This window comes from Mizuhopecten yessoensis, unplaced genomic scaffold (assembly GCF_002113885.1).
Source record: "Mizuhopecten yessoensis strain PY_sf001 unplaced genomic scaffold, ASM211388v2 scaffold4761, whole genome shotgun sequence".
NCBI lineage: Eukaryota > Metazoa > Mollusca > Bivalvia > Pectinida > Pectinidae > Mizuhopecten > Mizuhopecten yessoensis.
Window position 1 is genome coordinate 227,275 of NW_018405708.1, and position 17,285 is coordinate 244,559.

General features: G+C 35.4%; 1 protein-coding gene across 8 annotated transcripts in view; it reads right to left on the reverse strand.

Annotated features, from left to right (window-relative positions):
* Positions 1-17,285, reverse strand: part of LOC110449660 (band 3 anion transport protein-like) — a 79,335-nt gene that overhangs the window by 46,632 nt on the left and 15,418 nt on the right. For all 8 annotated transcript variants that reach the window (XM_021496666.1, XM_021496667.1, XM_021496664.1 and 5 more), the window contains exons 2-3: positions 14,055-14,374; positions 8,298-8,417 (exon numbers count right to left, since the gene is read on the reverse strand). The gene's annotated coding sequence lies outside the window, so the exon portion shown is untranslated. The remainder of the gene's footprint in view (positions 1-8,297; positions 8,418-14,054; positions 14,375-17,285) is intronic.

Below are 17,285 nucleotides of genomic sequence, written 5' to 3' on the forward strand. Positions count from 1 at the left end.
AGGAAGATAACTCTCACCCGGATCAAAGTGATTGTAAAATGTAAAATAAATTAATTATAAAGCCATTGTGTATATTTTGTTCAATTTCCCACTCTATATGTATAGAACTTTGTGTCCTGGGTGCTTTTAGCTTGTAGATAATCACTTTTATCCGTACAAATTCAATAAAAAACACTTTGTGTAACATGTGTTACATATTTTGCGATAAATAAAATATTTGTAGGGTTAATTAGAAATGCTTCTTTTCATTTTATTATTGTTGTTATTGTTCCGAACAATGCCACACACAAAAAAAAACGGAAAATATTAGAATTGACGAAAATTCAATTTTTTGGTATTTTTTCCAAAAAATTCCCCAAACTATCGGAATGTTTAGATTTTCATAAAATCAACTCGACATAGTTGCATAACAATTATATGAAAGTTTCAACGAATTTTGCTGGTTAATTGCGAAAGTGTGGAGCCACCTTAACTCATTCATCCCTGAAGATACATTTGAACTCTTCCGGTTCAAAGGTTGGAATAGTTCATTATGAAATTTCAGGGGTAAATGAGTAAACAAAGCCTTGGATATATGATTACCAAAATATAAATACAGTGACATTTATTCCTTCAGGTTTTAAAGAAAAAAAATAACATTATCTAATATGAAATTTACTTGTGAAAGGCAAAACTTTTTAATATTTGCACTGGGTAAAACATTTTCAGTTTTGGTATATTCCTACACATGTCATTATAGATTGTATTTTAAAATTCTTTTGGAACTGTTTTCTAGAAAATATGAAATCGCATATAGAGAATTCAAGTTTAATACAAAAAGATTTAGCAGCTTAATCGAAACATTTTCCTTCCATGACCTAAACTCCTGTTTATCATTTAAGGAAAACATTAAATGCATGACCTCACTGAAGTTTATATTAACCTGTATAATCTATGAGGTCATTATGTTTATATGAATGAATTATACCAGGTAATCACTCAACACACAAACATCCAGTATGTGTTGATCGTAAAAATGTCTCCGAAAAAGGTATAAAAAAAAATGAATACAGGACAAGCTAAGTGATTCCTACGTACCTGTCCGACCGGCCTGGTAGAACCTGAACTGGCCAAATTGTTGTGTCGACAGGTATATCACAATCGTATGTAAATATCCAATAGCAAACCCATCATACTGGCATTAGGACATATAGAGCTGTCTTTTTAACTCTGATGATGATACTTTTAAACATGGCGGTCAAGACACTCCTGTAGGTTTATATTCGAACAAACCCTATGTTATCAGAGAGTCGAAAACTTTAGGTACTAAAACGAATTGTGTGGTCAGATTTTATGGTTGATTTGATATTGCCCAATAATACGTCCTACATGTATCTGACATCTTATATATTGGTTTTTGGGTAATAATAAAACCTTCTGACCTTAAATTCTCGACTTATTGGACACATATACACCGTGAAAAAACACGCTAATTAACGGTTCATTAGGTACAATATGACATTAACAAGCTGATAGTTTAGCAGGTTTTTTTATATGAGAAAGTGTGGGAATTTGAAAATGTTTCCTCCAACATGAAGACAGAACCCCCCGTGCGATAATATCCCGGCCAACTAGACTGACTAATATAAGATGAAATTACTTGTTTCATAAGTGTTGCAAAATAAATAAAGTTTACATTTCAATTACTTTCATCAGAAAAGGACACTTTGGAATCATTCCTCTGTTTTAATAAATCATTGAGTAACTTAACGGCTGCACTACCTGAGAGTGCTAAATTAACTACACAGTAATATAAATCAAAATATGGAAACTTATGTTTAAAGATCCATGTCCCTGAGAATATTTCATTTTGGCTATAACTGTAGCACAGTTGGGCAAGCTGGATATTTCCAATAGCTTCAATTTCAATTCAATTTCAACAAATTGTATTGACAATATAAACAAAAGTCAATTAGGATCAGACATCAGGCATAGCCTATCTAAGTCCTCTCCTAAGGTGACAACAGGTGGTAAGAAACGTTAACACAGACATATATTTATACATTGATATGATGATTTGGATAAGGTTCCGGAAGTAACTCCTTGATGTAAACAGACTAGTTCAATATTCTTGAAATATAGTAACCCTTTCACTACGGATATTTAATTTGAGATATTTACTAGACTATCATCTTCAGTGAATAATATCAAGTATTTAGACAATGCGTTACTGGTATTCATATAAGGTAAACTGTTGAGTATAGATATTTGGTGAGATTGGATTTATTCCCCCAACAGATATACAGGCCATCCAATAGCTTACGGTAACACAGTAAGTTTTACTCATAGCATAACAATATTAAGTCCGGGGTTTGAATCCCAGTCAAGCCCCACTGACTTTTTACACTTAGAACAATGTTGTTGACAATGTTCACTTTTTTTCATCTTTATTATTTTTTCATGAAAATCCCACAAGGTAGGGTTTTAATTTCCGAAACAATTTATCAAATAAGCTGTTGTTGTGCCGGGAAAACTTTTCTAATAGGTAAGTCACAGTTTGTGGCAGTTGTACGGGGGATCGAACAAAATAAACTTTATTGATCATTATTTAGAGGTCTAACGTTAGTGTAAAAGCTAAAGTTACTGTTATAGTAGAATAAACAAAAGGCCAATACACTATTTCCTAAATGGTTTACCAGGTCTTTAATATAATTATATCCATTACGATAATTTACATCAATGAGCGGAGTAATTACAGGCTTAGATCAGGCGAAAATATAGTAACTGAAACTTTTAGATAATGACTGTTGTTTTTATATCATGCCTGAAAGCCTATAGTGGTTACTATTACACCATGTTATATTTCCACGATATAAAGGCCTGTACTTTCATCACTTCTGTCACCCTTAAATCCCCTTAACCGAAGAATGCTCTAGGTATGGGTACACTTCTATCACACCAAATCTAACAGTTTTAAATCTCAATAAGAACAGTCTGTTAACTCATTCATCCCTGAAATTTCATAATGAACTATTAAAACCTTGGAACTGGAAGAGTTCAAATGTGTTTTCAGGGGTGAATGAGTTAAAGGTTTACCATTACTATACCCTGCCCTTCTGCCAACAGTTGATTAGGTCACATTACACTTATTTATACAATATTAGGTCCCCTTGGGCCAGGAATTCTTAAAACCAAATCAGATTAAAATTTCTTTACTCATACGGAAATAGTCTTTTAAATATTGACTTATTTCCCATCCCAGGCCCATATCTTATGTCCATGGGACAGTTAAACAATGTCACCTTGCTCCAGGGATCTTTGATACAAATTGGGTTAAAATATTTTCACTCATATCAAAGCAGTCTTCTAAATGATAATCTGTTACCCAACCCAGGCTCAAATCCTCTGATCATTATAAGAATTTGAATGGAAACTAATTAAATTCATATTTTTTCCCAAACAAAAGACAGTTATGATTCTCAAGATATTAAAGTGCAAAACTTTCAAAATTTTTACCTTTGCATTTGTGTCAGCAAGTGTGTAGGAAATATGTTGACCTTGGGACAAACTCCTTACATGTCAACCTGTCTGATTAGATTCCTACAGGTACAGGTAAACGCCTGTTTGTTATATAGCGATTAAGCCTCGGGACACAAACTTCTACAAACAGTTTTTATCAGTAACACAAGTTCTGGAAAATATTTGTCATCCCATTTGAATTTTTATTTTTTTAAATTAAGAAGAAAAAGTAATTCATGAATTTGGGGTGAATAGGAAAGTTAATCATTTTTTTTCACATAACGGTTACCTTACCTTACTAAACAGTTATATTAGTGTACCTGTTCACTTAAGTTCAAAGGATATCTCTAACCAGGCGCACAGATTTTACTACAAACGAGATAACGTAATACTACTGAATAATGTGAGGGGCCCACCAATAGGGAAACCATTGCCCGATTTCCCTGATTTGAGGGGTCCTGCCTCAGGGGTTTCTCTACCTATATCAGGGTAAACAATGATTTATTTCTACGATCGGTCTAATAATCAGGCTTGGTGTTTATTTCCAAGGCATTGTAAATTAAATGTTCAAAATTAACCTTGCTCTAAATTTCTTAAAATGCACATGCAGTTATATATATATATAATTTTTTTTTCAACTTTACTATATATTTCATGTGGGTTTTTTCCAACAATATAAAACTACCATATGGGAGATTATATGATTATCTAATATAACAAGTGTGCTCCCACCACCATGTGAAATTAGTTTCAGTGTTTGATAATTTTCTATAAATAGTTACAACAACTTTGATCTTGACACCCTGAAATATGTACACATTCAAGGTATTATCATATTTCAAGTTGATAAATTTATTTAATCAACCATATCCTAGTAGTTGGATCTTTATAGAGAAAAAAATAAGGTCAATACCATGACAACAGTGTCTAGTGATGGAAGGGCCACACAGCAGCTAAGGTCAATACCATGACAACAGTGTCCAGTGATGGTAGAGCCACACAACAACTAAATACCATGACAACAGTGTCCAGTGATGGAAGGGCCACACAACAGCTAATATCAATACCATGACAACAGTGTCCAATGATGGAAGGGCCACACAACAGCTAAGGTAAATACCATGACAACAGTGTCCAGTGATAGAAGGGCCACACAGCAGCAAAGGTCAATACCATGACAAAAGTGTCCAGTGATGGAAGAGCCACACAACAACTTAGGTAAATCCCATGACAACAGTATCCAGTGATGGAAGGGCACACAGCAGCTAATATCAATACCATGACACGGTGACCAGTGCTGGTAGGGCCACACAACAACTAAGGCCAATACCATGACAACAGTATCCAGTGATGGAAGGACAACACAACAGCTTAGGTCAATACCATGACAAAAGTGTCCAGTGATGGTAGAGCCCCACAACAACTAAGGTAAACATCATGACAACAGTGGCCATTGAGGGGAGCGCCACACAACAGCTAAGGGCAATACCATGACAACAGGTTCCAGTGATGGAAGGGCCCCACAACAGCTAAGGTCAACACCATGACAACTACCATGACAACAGTGTCCAGGGATGGAAGGGCCACACAGTAGCTAAGGTCAATCCCATGACAACAGTGGCCATTGAGGGGAGCGCCACACAACAGCTAAGGGCAATACCATGACAACAGTCTCCAGTGATGGAAGGACAAATTAAGAGCTTAGGTCAATACCATGAAAACAGTGTCCAGTGATGTAAAGCCACACAACAACTAAGGTGAATACCATGATAACAGTGTCTAGTGATTGAAGGGCCACAAAACAACTAAGGTCTTTACCATAACAACAGTATCCAGTGATGGAAGGACAAATTAAGAGCTTAGGTCAATACCATGAAAACAGTGTCCAGGGATGGAAGGGCCACACAGAAGCTAAGGTCAATCCCATGACAACAGTGTCCAATGATGGAAGAGCCACACAACAACTTAGGTGAATACCACGACAACAGTGGCCATTGATGGAAGAGCCACACAACAACTTAGGTGAATACCACGACAACAGTGGCCATTGAGGGGAGCGCCACACAACAGCTAAGGGCAATACCATGACAACAGTGTCTAGTGATGGAAGGGGCACACAACAACTAAGGTAAACATCATGACAACAGTGGCCAGAGATGGTAGAGCCACACAACAACTTAGGTGAATACCACGACAACAGTGGCCATTGAGGGGAGCGCCACACAACAGCTAAGGGCAATACCATGACAACAGGTTCCAGTGATGGAAGGGCTACACAACAGCTAATATCAACATTGTCCAGTGATGGAAGGGACACACAGCAGCTAAGGTCAATTCCATGACAACAGTGTCCCGTGATGGAAGGGCCACAAAGCAGCTAAGATCAATACCATGACACGGTGACCAGTGCTGGTAGGGCCACACAACAACTAAGGACAATACCATGACAACAGGGTCCGATGATGGAAGGGCCACACGGCAGCTAAGGTCAATACCATCACAATAGTGGCCAGTGATGGTAGGGCCACACAACAACTAAGGTGAATACCATGATAACAGTGTCTAGTGATGGAAGGGGCACACAACAGCTAACGTCAATACCATGACAACAGTCTCCAGTGATGGAAGGGCCTCACAACAGCTAAGGTCAATACCATGACAACAGTCTCCAGTGATGGAAGGACAACACAACAGCTAAGGTCAATACCATGATAACAGTGGCCATTGATGGTAGAGTCACACAACAACTTAGGTAAATACCATGACAACAGTGGCCATTGATGGTAGGGCCACACAACAACTAAGGTCAATACCATGACAACAGTGTCCAGTGATGGAAGGGCCACACAGCAGCTAATATCAATACCATGACAACAGTGTCCAGTGATGGTAGAGCCACACAACAACTAAAGTAAATACTATGACAACAGTGGCCATTGATGGTAGAGTCACACAACAACTTAGGTAAATACCATGACAACAGTGGCTATTGATGGTAGAGCCACACAACAACTAAGGTCAATACCATGACAACAGTGTCCAGTGATGGAACGGCCACACAGAAGCTAATATCAATACCATGACAACAGTGTCCAGTGATGGTAGAGCCACACAACAACTAAGGTCAATACCATGACAACAGTGGCCATTGATGGTAGAGTCACACAACAGCTAATATCAATACCATGACAACAGTGGCCAGTGATCGTAGAACCACACAACAACTAAGGTCAATACCATGACAACAGTGGCCATTGATGGTAGAGTCAAACAACAGCTAATATCAATACCATGACAACAGTGGCCAGTGATGGTAGAGCCACACAACAACTAAGGTAAATACCATGACAACTAGTGAGAGGCTCCCATACTTGCCTTATTTGGTGGTATGTATTTGAATTATTTAGGGTTCTGTATAATGTATACAGGGAGAGGATCACATACTTGCCACACTAGGGATCTTTGTATTGTTTACACAAACCGTTTGCTATAATACAGGTGCTCTCGGATTACATAACGCTATCTTATCTTGTTGATAGTTTATCCTGTCAACAATTCCCCACAAGTATAATCTCTGTGACCTTGTGAGGTTACATGGTAAGCAAGGCCTTATTTGTGGTGAGCAAACAAATAAGAGTGTATTTTATAGGAGGATTTCATCCTTTTATTATTATCGTAATCTTATTGATTAAATCTGTTTTCTTTAATTTGAAAACCTGCTGAACTGTTCCAAATTCATCATGAAGAACATTCAAATTTGTTTTGCAAGTTAATGAAACCAGTTACAACATGTAGCTACAGGGGCACTAGGTACGTTGTGCCCTCCATGATCAAACATTTATCACACACATTTTACCCTAATTATACAAGATACAAGGTCTGCAAAATCAGATTAAAATCCATATTCCTAAGCTAAATACTCACCATTTTTTTCACTAGACCACAAAAAAACATTTTATTCACTTTCTACTTTACATGCAATTGTTATTTTTTCTTCATCTTGAATTAAAAGCATGCCCTTATTTTTAAGATTCCATCATCCTATATTTCTGTCATCGTGAAGTAAACTTGTCCCCTGATTTCTGCAAAACTGACCTACTTCTGTTGGACCTTGAAGCAAATCCATTTTTTCTACTTCATCACCTTAAAGCATACCACAGTTTTGCCTTTTTATCTTACAGTAGACTAATTTTAGTTTCTTCTCCTTAAAGAAATCTTTGTCTCCTTTGCCTGAAAGATGACTTAAATTTTCTTTACCTTAGTCAGATTGCATTTTTTACCTTGAGGTAGAATTGTATACTTTTTTTACCTTGAAGTTGACTTAAGTTTTTCCTTTCCTTGAAACAGACATGTATAATTACTTTACCTTGAAGCAGACTTGTGCTATTTCTTTACATTGAAACAGACTTGTGCTATTTCTTAAACTTGAAGCAGACCTGTATAATCTCTTTTCCTTAAAGCAGACCTGTATAATTTTCTTTACCTTGAAGTTGACTTGTGTTTTTCCTTTCCTTTCCTTGAAACAGACCTGTATTATTTCTTTATCTTGAAGCAGACGTGTGCTATTTCTTTACCTTGAAGCAGACCTATATAATATCTTTACATTGGAGCAGACTTGTGCTATTTCTTTACCTTGATCATGAGGCAGACCTATATAATTTCTTTACCCTGAAGCAGAGCTACATAATATCTTTACTTTGAAGTAGACCTATGCATTTCTTTACCTTAAAGCACACTGTATTGGTGACTTGAAGCAGACTCTTACTTTTGATTTAATCACTATGAAGCTTGTTACTCACCAATTTTTTTCTTCACCTTGAAGCACACCCTAGTTTTGGCAGAGTCCCACACTGTCAGCCTGAAGCCGGCCGTTTTCACCTCTCCCAGGGTGCCAGATCAACAAGAAATCCAACCACGTTCTGTAATTAGGTCAATATCATCATATCAAGGTTAAGGTCACATATCAACACCATTTCATGTGAATAATAACTGCCATAATAAAAACAAAGCATACTGTCCTTATTTAAATTCTTTATAACGTAATGGATACAGTTTTTAAAGAATGTTATTTCCAAATATTTCAAATATGAATTATCATTTTGATCCAATGAAAATTTTAGGTATTCTACGCATAAAAAAAATAGTTCTAGTTGTGGAAAATGAAGTCATGGTGTTAGGAAACTACAGACTGGAATATTTATAACCTCGCTGTGGTCTAAAACAAGATGCACAAAGGGCCTGTATTGCTCACCTGTTATTCATCTTACATCTGTGACCTTCAAAGATTTTCAAGGTCAGATTTATGAAAATTAAGGCTATACTACAAATTACGGATCTTTGTTGGAAAATCTTATTAATCTGCACCTTATGAATCTTCGTTGTAAGACTTTTATGGTAAAATTACTTTACCAACATTTACCCTCCATTGTTTCTCTGGATCATTAATTTAAATCCAATACTTTAAAGCACTAATGACTTCCATGCCCATTTTAAAGTGGTTCAAGGTATAATTTCCTTTGAACAATTTGACTTCCTTTCATCCAAACATGCTAATGCATACATGTCATCATTACCCCGTTACCTTACAAACATTACCACTGTGTGACCTCGGAAGAAGTTCAAGGTCATTTATTGGAACAAAATTGATAGCACTTCATTCAATCATGCTACTGGCCTAGAATATCATAACCGTATACGTAGGTGTCTTGGTTATTCAGAAAAAATATTCAAAGTTTTAACAAATTTGACCCCTGTGACCTTGAAGTGGGTTAAGGTCATTCATTTGAGCAAACTTGATAGCCCCTAAACCAAGCACACTACTGGCCAATTTTATCACCCTAAGCCTCTTGGTTATTCTCCTCCAAATATATTGAGAAGAAAAAAACGAAAAAAAACACATCTATTCATGCAAAAAAAGGGCTATGGAAATTTTGTTGACCAATGTAAGCCAGTGCAACAATGTTGTATTGCAATAATGTATCATATCCTTGTTAACCCTGAGATGTAAGGCATATATATATATACATAATGGCTTGCATGGGGCAAAGGGGAGTGGTGTAACATATGTGTGACAGTGCATGCATCCTTAAGATATCAAGTGTATCATGTGTAATTCGGTCAACACGTGCATGCATCCTTAAGATATCAAGTGTATCATGTGTAATTTGGTCAACACATGCATGCATCCTTAAGATATCAAGTGTATCATGTGTAATTCGGTCAACACAAGTCCTTAGCATAAACAGGTTACATCAAGTAACTTAATAGCGATATTTCAAAGAACTAATGTCAGTCAAAGCAGGCTAAGTCCCATTATAGATTTCAAAACAATGTGAAATGTCTGACTGTAATCATTGCTACATGTTTTAAACAATAAACAAATATAATTAGAATGTGAAAATGTAAGCTGAATTAAGTTTCTCAATCTAACAAGGCTTTCATCAGCTGAGACCACGGAGAGAGTCTCGCTACTAATCAGCTGTCATCGTACAAGATCCCACCACAATGCTAAATATGATTAAGTTTATGTTTATAATACGGTGTAAAAATAAACTGTGTTGACTTCTGGAACAGATGTGACCCAACGGATCGTGACCTGTGGTAGGAAGTACACAGCTCCACTTTCTGCCTCAAATTTAGCAGTAGATATTTATATACATGACACCTGAATTTCTGGTTTGAAACTCTGTAGAGGAAACTTATGTATTTTTCGTTAAACACAGACATTCACCCCTACATATTTAAACTGGACTAATACCTAGTCTTTAATTTTTAAGTGTCAAATGAGACTTTAAGGGTGAATGGGTTAATTTCATTCTGATTTTTTCCCCAGTCAGTTGTGTATTTACATATTTTCAGTACTGATTATTTAGCTTTGAATAAAAAGATTTGTGTGTTATACAACGTTTTTTTTTTTCGAAATTTATCGAAGGATATACAATTAATACTTCCTTCGCTCAAAGAAATGCTGTACATGATGTATCAGTATATAATCTATATACTGAACTATAAATGTGTTTGATTACCTTATAAAAGGTCTCAGTTGCTAATAATAAGCTAGTGTACAATTTTTTTTCAGAACCAAAAGTTTATTCTAGTCGGATGAAAGCATGGATGCTGAAGTACTATATAACCATAAAATCAGAAACTCACAATTACACTTATGTATGAGCTTATATATAGAGAGAGGGAGACACAGGACAATACATTGTACAATCTAAGTTTTGATCCCAATTTGTTTTGGAGACTTTTAACAAGAATATGCTGTGGATGTGTATACTCACTTATTACAAACATGTACAGTTAGATACGGTTACCTTGCTCTTTTCCAGGTGCTAAGTAAATCAATATATTATACTGTACCTTATCAATCCAGCTATATAATATAACATCCTTTGATGGTTTATTATCACCAAGTTTTATATCAATATTTCTAATAATAACCTTCCATCTATTTCCATTTTACTACTGTACATGTGTCATTGATTGAAATAATGTGATAATGAAATTATGGTAATATAATAAAATTGATGTCAATATAGTTGGATTATAAGTGCCCTATAATTATTTGTTTGGTAAGTTGCATGATTTTTTCCTGAACAGTATAAAGACACTCATACTTAGGAAGGAATTCTAAAGCTTGTTCGGAGTGGGCCTGACATAAACACATCCTACTGCCATTTACAAACTCTATTGTAAACACCTGACATTAGATTTCCATGTAACATTATACAGGCATCAGGAACAGGATCTGATTTTCTACAGACACATTTAACTCACTTGCCCCTAAAGACACATTTAAATTCTTCCAATTCAAAGGTTGGAATAGTTCATTATGAAATGTCAGGGGTGAATGAGTTTAAATGTCCTCAGGATCCTAACTGACTCACCATATAGCTCCTGTGGTTTCCTTACAGAAAACAACTTTCAATTTTGTAATAGCTATACATTGATACTGAATATTCAAACGCCATGTCAGTAATTGCGTAAGATGTAATTCTAAAATGACATTCAAAATAATGAACATGTACTTTTATGCGGTGATGAATTATAACACGTGGAATATTTGCAGTTTTACTGATGTACAAAATTTTATTGCAAACTGTAAACTGTTTAGTTAACTTTCTTTCACCATTTATAATGCATTTTGCTTTTTCAACCTCCTGGTTCAACTGGTATCATTGATAAGTGTAAATGGTAAAAATTACAATTGCCATTTATAATTAATATACATAGGAAAGAGAAGAACTGATATGACTATAAACTGCTGGCTTCCTTTTTTGTTCTAAGTATATTTTATAGTAAGGTACAATTTTTTTTTACTTACAACTGACCATCAATTTCAATTGTCAAAACAAAATACCCATTCTTACTAGAGATCTAGACTGTGAGAGAACTCCCAAAGATACCACCCCAGCTCCCTTTTATCTGAATGTACTCAAACCTTGTTTACCATGGGTATATACCCAAATCACAAATCCCTTCCGTCAAGCACATCTACATATAATGTACTTTCACTGTACAAAGTTATGAAAAAATTTAACACACAGTTAAGGAGGAGTTACACTTACAAGGTTTATGGAGCAGAACTTAAAAACAGCCAGGAAAAAAATGCAAAATCGTAAATAGACCATTCTTTATGCACATCTATCTAATGGTGTTACTTTCGCGGTGCCATTATTATTAGTGACAAACAATCTTACAAGAAGTTTAGGAGGTTCATGGACAGGAGGGTGATTCGTATATACAACCTCCAGCCCCACTCTAAAAGGCTCTAAAGTTACAGGCTGGACAAAATTTTATTACAACTACAACACATGAACAATTATACATGCATGGATGTTCAAGTCAAATATCTTTCTCTTTCTATGACGGGGGGGGGGGGGACATGTTTTATGGCCAAATCAAATTCTTAGAAACCTGATAAATCCGAAAGTGTTTTAATTTCGAGAAATCTGCACCAGTTCACCCTAGGATGGATATAATAGTGTTAAAAAATATTCAATACAGACAGGATCATGTGGGCTCAAATCCAGAAGTAAGTGATCAAATATTTGCTTGTAAACATTACAGAGGATAGAATGACAAGGTTATTCCAGTTCACTGTATACGTAGTACAGATTGATATTGCTTAGCTTAAGAAATCAGCATTAATGAAACGTACCTTATGAAACTTGTATCAGAAATATTACATTCAACAGAATAACTTATAAAATCTACACAGCATGGTCAGCATACAGAGCTAGCTTTTATTCTGATGTTTTACATTTCAGTCTCGGGCTTGTATTCATGAAACAGATTTCATCCTCAAACTCAGATTCTATGCTCAAGCCAAATTTCTTGTTCCGGTTATAAATAAACCTTTTACCCCTCAAGTCCCCTTTTAACCTTACCAAATCATAAATTGGGCAAGTCCAGTTTAGGTATGTAGGCCTAGGGGTGATTGAGTTAATGGAAAAAAATTGTCGATGATTTGGAAGCATTTCTGACTTGGATTGCAACCTGAACATAATTTTAAATGGTCATGCTTGACTTTTTAACTGCGTCACATGAATTAAATGCAAGCGATAAGGAAGTTGGTTCGAGTACAAATCCAGGCTTGCATGAGCACGAGAAAAGTTTCATGAATACGGGGGTATATTGTGTTGTGGTAATCAGTTGAGTATCTTCGGAAAATCACAGACTTAAACATGAGTAACCCTCCCATGTATTTTCAAAGTCCTGTAATGAAATGTTAACAATATACCTATTTTGGTAGTTGACGACATTATCCTAAATTCAATGTTTTCAAAATAAAAAAAAAAACAAAGCTCCAATGGCAGTGACTATTATAAACATTCAATCAAAACTGTTTGAAGTTTGACCTCAGTGAGTGTGACCTATAAGGAGTAGGTCAAGGTCATTAATTTTAGTATATTAATTGTATCCCTTGACTGACCTGAGCAAGCCATAGGCTGAATATAATAACTCTAATCTGTATTAACTCTTAGAATAATTTGTTACCACTCACTCAGGGACCTTGAAAATGGGTCAAGATAATTGATTTAAGAACATTTCATATCTCTTGAGAACAGCAAGCCATACTGCACATTATCAATTACTCTTATTTTCATCAAACCTTTGAAGCTCACTCTGACCTTGAAAGTGGGTCAAGGTTATTTCTTTGAACAAAAGAGTCCTTAAGGCTTCATCTCTAACAAGCTATGTATAGGACATTCATGAAGATAGATGTTATCGATCTTTAGAAGAAGCCGTTCAATTTTTGAACGGATGTTTGACCACTGTGACCTAAAACAATGGTAAAGTTCATTCATTTGAGCAACCTCTATGCCTTTCAGTCAATGATCTCAAGAAGAAGTTACTTAAAGAAGATGTAAATGACAAACAGTTAGTGGACTCTGCACTGTAGCATTAGCTCACAAGCACTTTATATAACATGAGCTAAAACAGGGACAAAATCAATAATGTGTTGGACGGACTTCATAAAAAGGAAAATATTTGGTTATATGAGCTTATAAAACTTTAATGATATACATGGATTACTTGAATCTACTTACCACACAATGTGGTTCCTCAAACTTGTTTCCACAGTGTTTTTCCCAATTCTTGGTGATTTATCAGTTGCAGATTAAAATCGGTATACAAGGATGTTTTTTAATCGACTTTTATTGTTATATCGCCTGGTTTACTTCAAATCATATACACTGGTTAAATGTCGTCTGGTCAGGCGGACATGTGGTGATAGTCTATTCTTGAGTCGTTTGATCTCCGCTAACACATGCCCTGTTCAACAGCAGCTGACCTTTGACCTCTCTTTAAATCCCGTAATCTTCTGGTTTTCTGTGCTGAATCAATTCTGCAGCCCTGTATTGAACACCTGGAAAACATAAACACGAGAAACACATCAGTTACGGGCAGAATGAGTCAACTTGTATTTTATATAAGTTTTGTAGCACAGTTACAGGTACATACTCCTATTCTAAAGGAAACATCAACATCCACTGAAATTATGTGATCAGTGAAATCAGACATGTTGTATAAAGATTAGCAACCTGTCAAATCTAAAAACCTACATAAAGTTAAACATGTATAACCCAGAAACTGCATAAAGTTTAACCTGTATAACCCAGAAACCTGCATAAACTAAACCTGTATAACACAGAAACCTGCATAAAGTAAACCTACATATTACCCAGAAACCTGCATAAAGTTAAACATGTATTACCCAGAAACCTGCATAAAGTTAAACCTGTATAACCCAGAAACCTGCATAAAGTTAAACCTGTATAACCCAGAAACCTGCATAAAGTTAAACCTGTATAACTCAGAAACCAGCATAAAGTTAAACCTGTATTACCCAGACACCTGCATAAAGTTAAACCTGTTTATCTTCATAAACAACCATGTATGATCCAGAAACCTTTGTAAACTGAACCCTGTATAATCCATAAACCTACATAAAGTGAACCCTGTTTGATCCAGAAATCTTTGTAAACTGAACCCTGTATAATCCAGAAACCTATATAAACTGAACTATGTAGGATCCAGAAAGCAACATAAACTGAACCCTGCATAAAACAGAAACCTACAAAAAATGAACCCTGTTTAATCCAGAAACCTTCATAAACTAAACCCTGTATATAATCCAGAAACTTTGTAAACTGAACCCTGTAAAATCCAGAAACATAAATAAAGTTAGACTCTGTATAAATCAGTAACATGCATACAGTTAACCATGTATAGTAGAGAAAACTACATAAACTGAACCCTGTATAATCCAGAACCTTCATAAAGTTAACACTGTGTAACCCAGGGACCACAATAAACTGACTCTTGCATATACCACAAACTTCCACAAAATGAAGCCTTATTATTCCTGTATAAATCCAGAAATATAAACATCACCCTGTCAACTAATCCAAAAACTACAGTACAACTGAACTTAACATATCAGAAAACTTGTTTCAAACTAGACATTCTAACAGTTTGTTTACCTTGAAATATACATGTATTGCACATATGCACCAACCTAATAACAATGAATGACAAGCATTTGTATCTGTATCTGTATAGAGTACTAGAACAGACCCCGATGTGGAGTATATTTCCAGGGTTGGCATCATGCACTTTAAATGCCATTAACATATTATTACAGACCTCGTCACTATTTATATAATTGTTATGACTGTCTCGATAGAAACATGGAACAGAGCTAGTAAATTCCTCTTCTGTGTCCAACAAACATATGGTTATTACTTTGTATTTGATTATGTAATTATCTTTGATAGTATTTCCAATCAATATATTTGTATACCCATGGGTATATGCAGGCCTTTGTCAGGGCTGAATATGGGCCAGTTTCCCTCTCCAATTTAGGTATTATTTTCCCCATTTCAGTTTAAAAATTCACCCATTTGTAACAAAATACTACCAAATGAATTATCTGTCTTGGTTCCATTTTTCCTTTAAATTTTCCATCAGTTCAACAACAGAGTGATTATTCCATTTTCCCTGTGTTGATATTAATTGTCACTGCTGATATTTTATAATCTATAATGTAGTGGGAAACAAAATTAAAGATGTAATCCATGCTCCCGTCTCCCTGATACCAGTATTGAAAGTGAAAGTACCAGGAGCACATTTTCTATTTAATAAGAAGAAAATGTTATTGAATCAATTTTGAATATTTCTGCAAAATAAATTTTAAAACTTACTGTACACATTTATACATGTATATGATAGAGTGATTCATTAAGAATCTCAAGCTAACTACTCAGGTGTTCATTTTGCTTCCAAAACATATAGACATTTCTACATTATAACTGCTAGCTGGAAAACATTAAATAAAAATTCAGTTTCATAAGCATGTGAAACTATGAAAAAAAATTTGTTTAACATCTAAAATATTGTACATCAATTGGATATACTTATTTACATACATGTTAGTTTTTACTTACATTCGAGTTATTCACCCAGATCTTTACAAATTCAAAGAACAAGAGTAAAAAGAAAGTAAAATGTTAAACTATGAAAAATTCTTTTTCCTTTTACTCATATCAAATAAATGGTATTAGTTTTCTTTTTTCATACCTCCATGAAATAAATAAACATTGAACTAATGCACACACCCTGCCGTCACTTTTGTTTTGTTTTGTTTGTTTGTTTATGTTTTACGTCATATTAACAGCTATGGTCATTTAAGGACGTGTCAGGTTGTGTTGGTGGAGGAAAGCCAGAGTTCCCGGAGAGAAACCACTGACCTACGGCCAGTACCTGGCGACTGCCCCAGGGCTAGTGGTAGAAGAATGTCACACGCCTCAATTAACCACTTGGCCACCCTGGCCTCAACCGTCGGAGAATAAAAGTGTCAAAAATAAAATTCTATAAGATCCCTCTAATCAGATTAATAGAGATAGCACTTTTTGCCTCAATGAGTTTTTAGAATCACCGTTTATGTTTGAATGCATGGCCACTCCTGCTAATTTAAAAGGAAACAAAACAAAACATAACAAGAGGCCCAAGGGCCTTAGCGGTCACCTGAGTTATATCATAGGTAGGTACTGGTAGCTTTAATTTATTGTTTAGGTGTGATGTGGAAATCAGCATGTAAACTAAGTGAAATACAATACTTGTCATGTCATCAAAGGATAAGAATTTGAAAATATTGGTAAATGTTCCCTTTGGGGCCCTTCCCTAGCCCCTGGGGATGGGGCAGGAATCCCAATTTTCCAAAGTAATACTCTCATTCACCAAAGATGATTCTGACTAAGTTTGAGTAATTTTCTGCT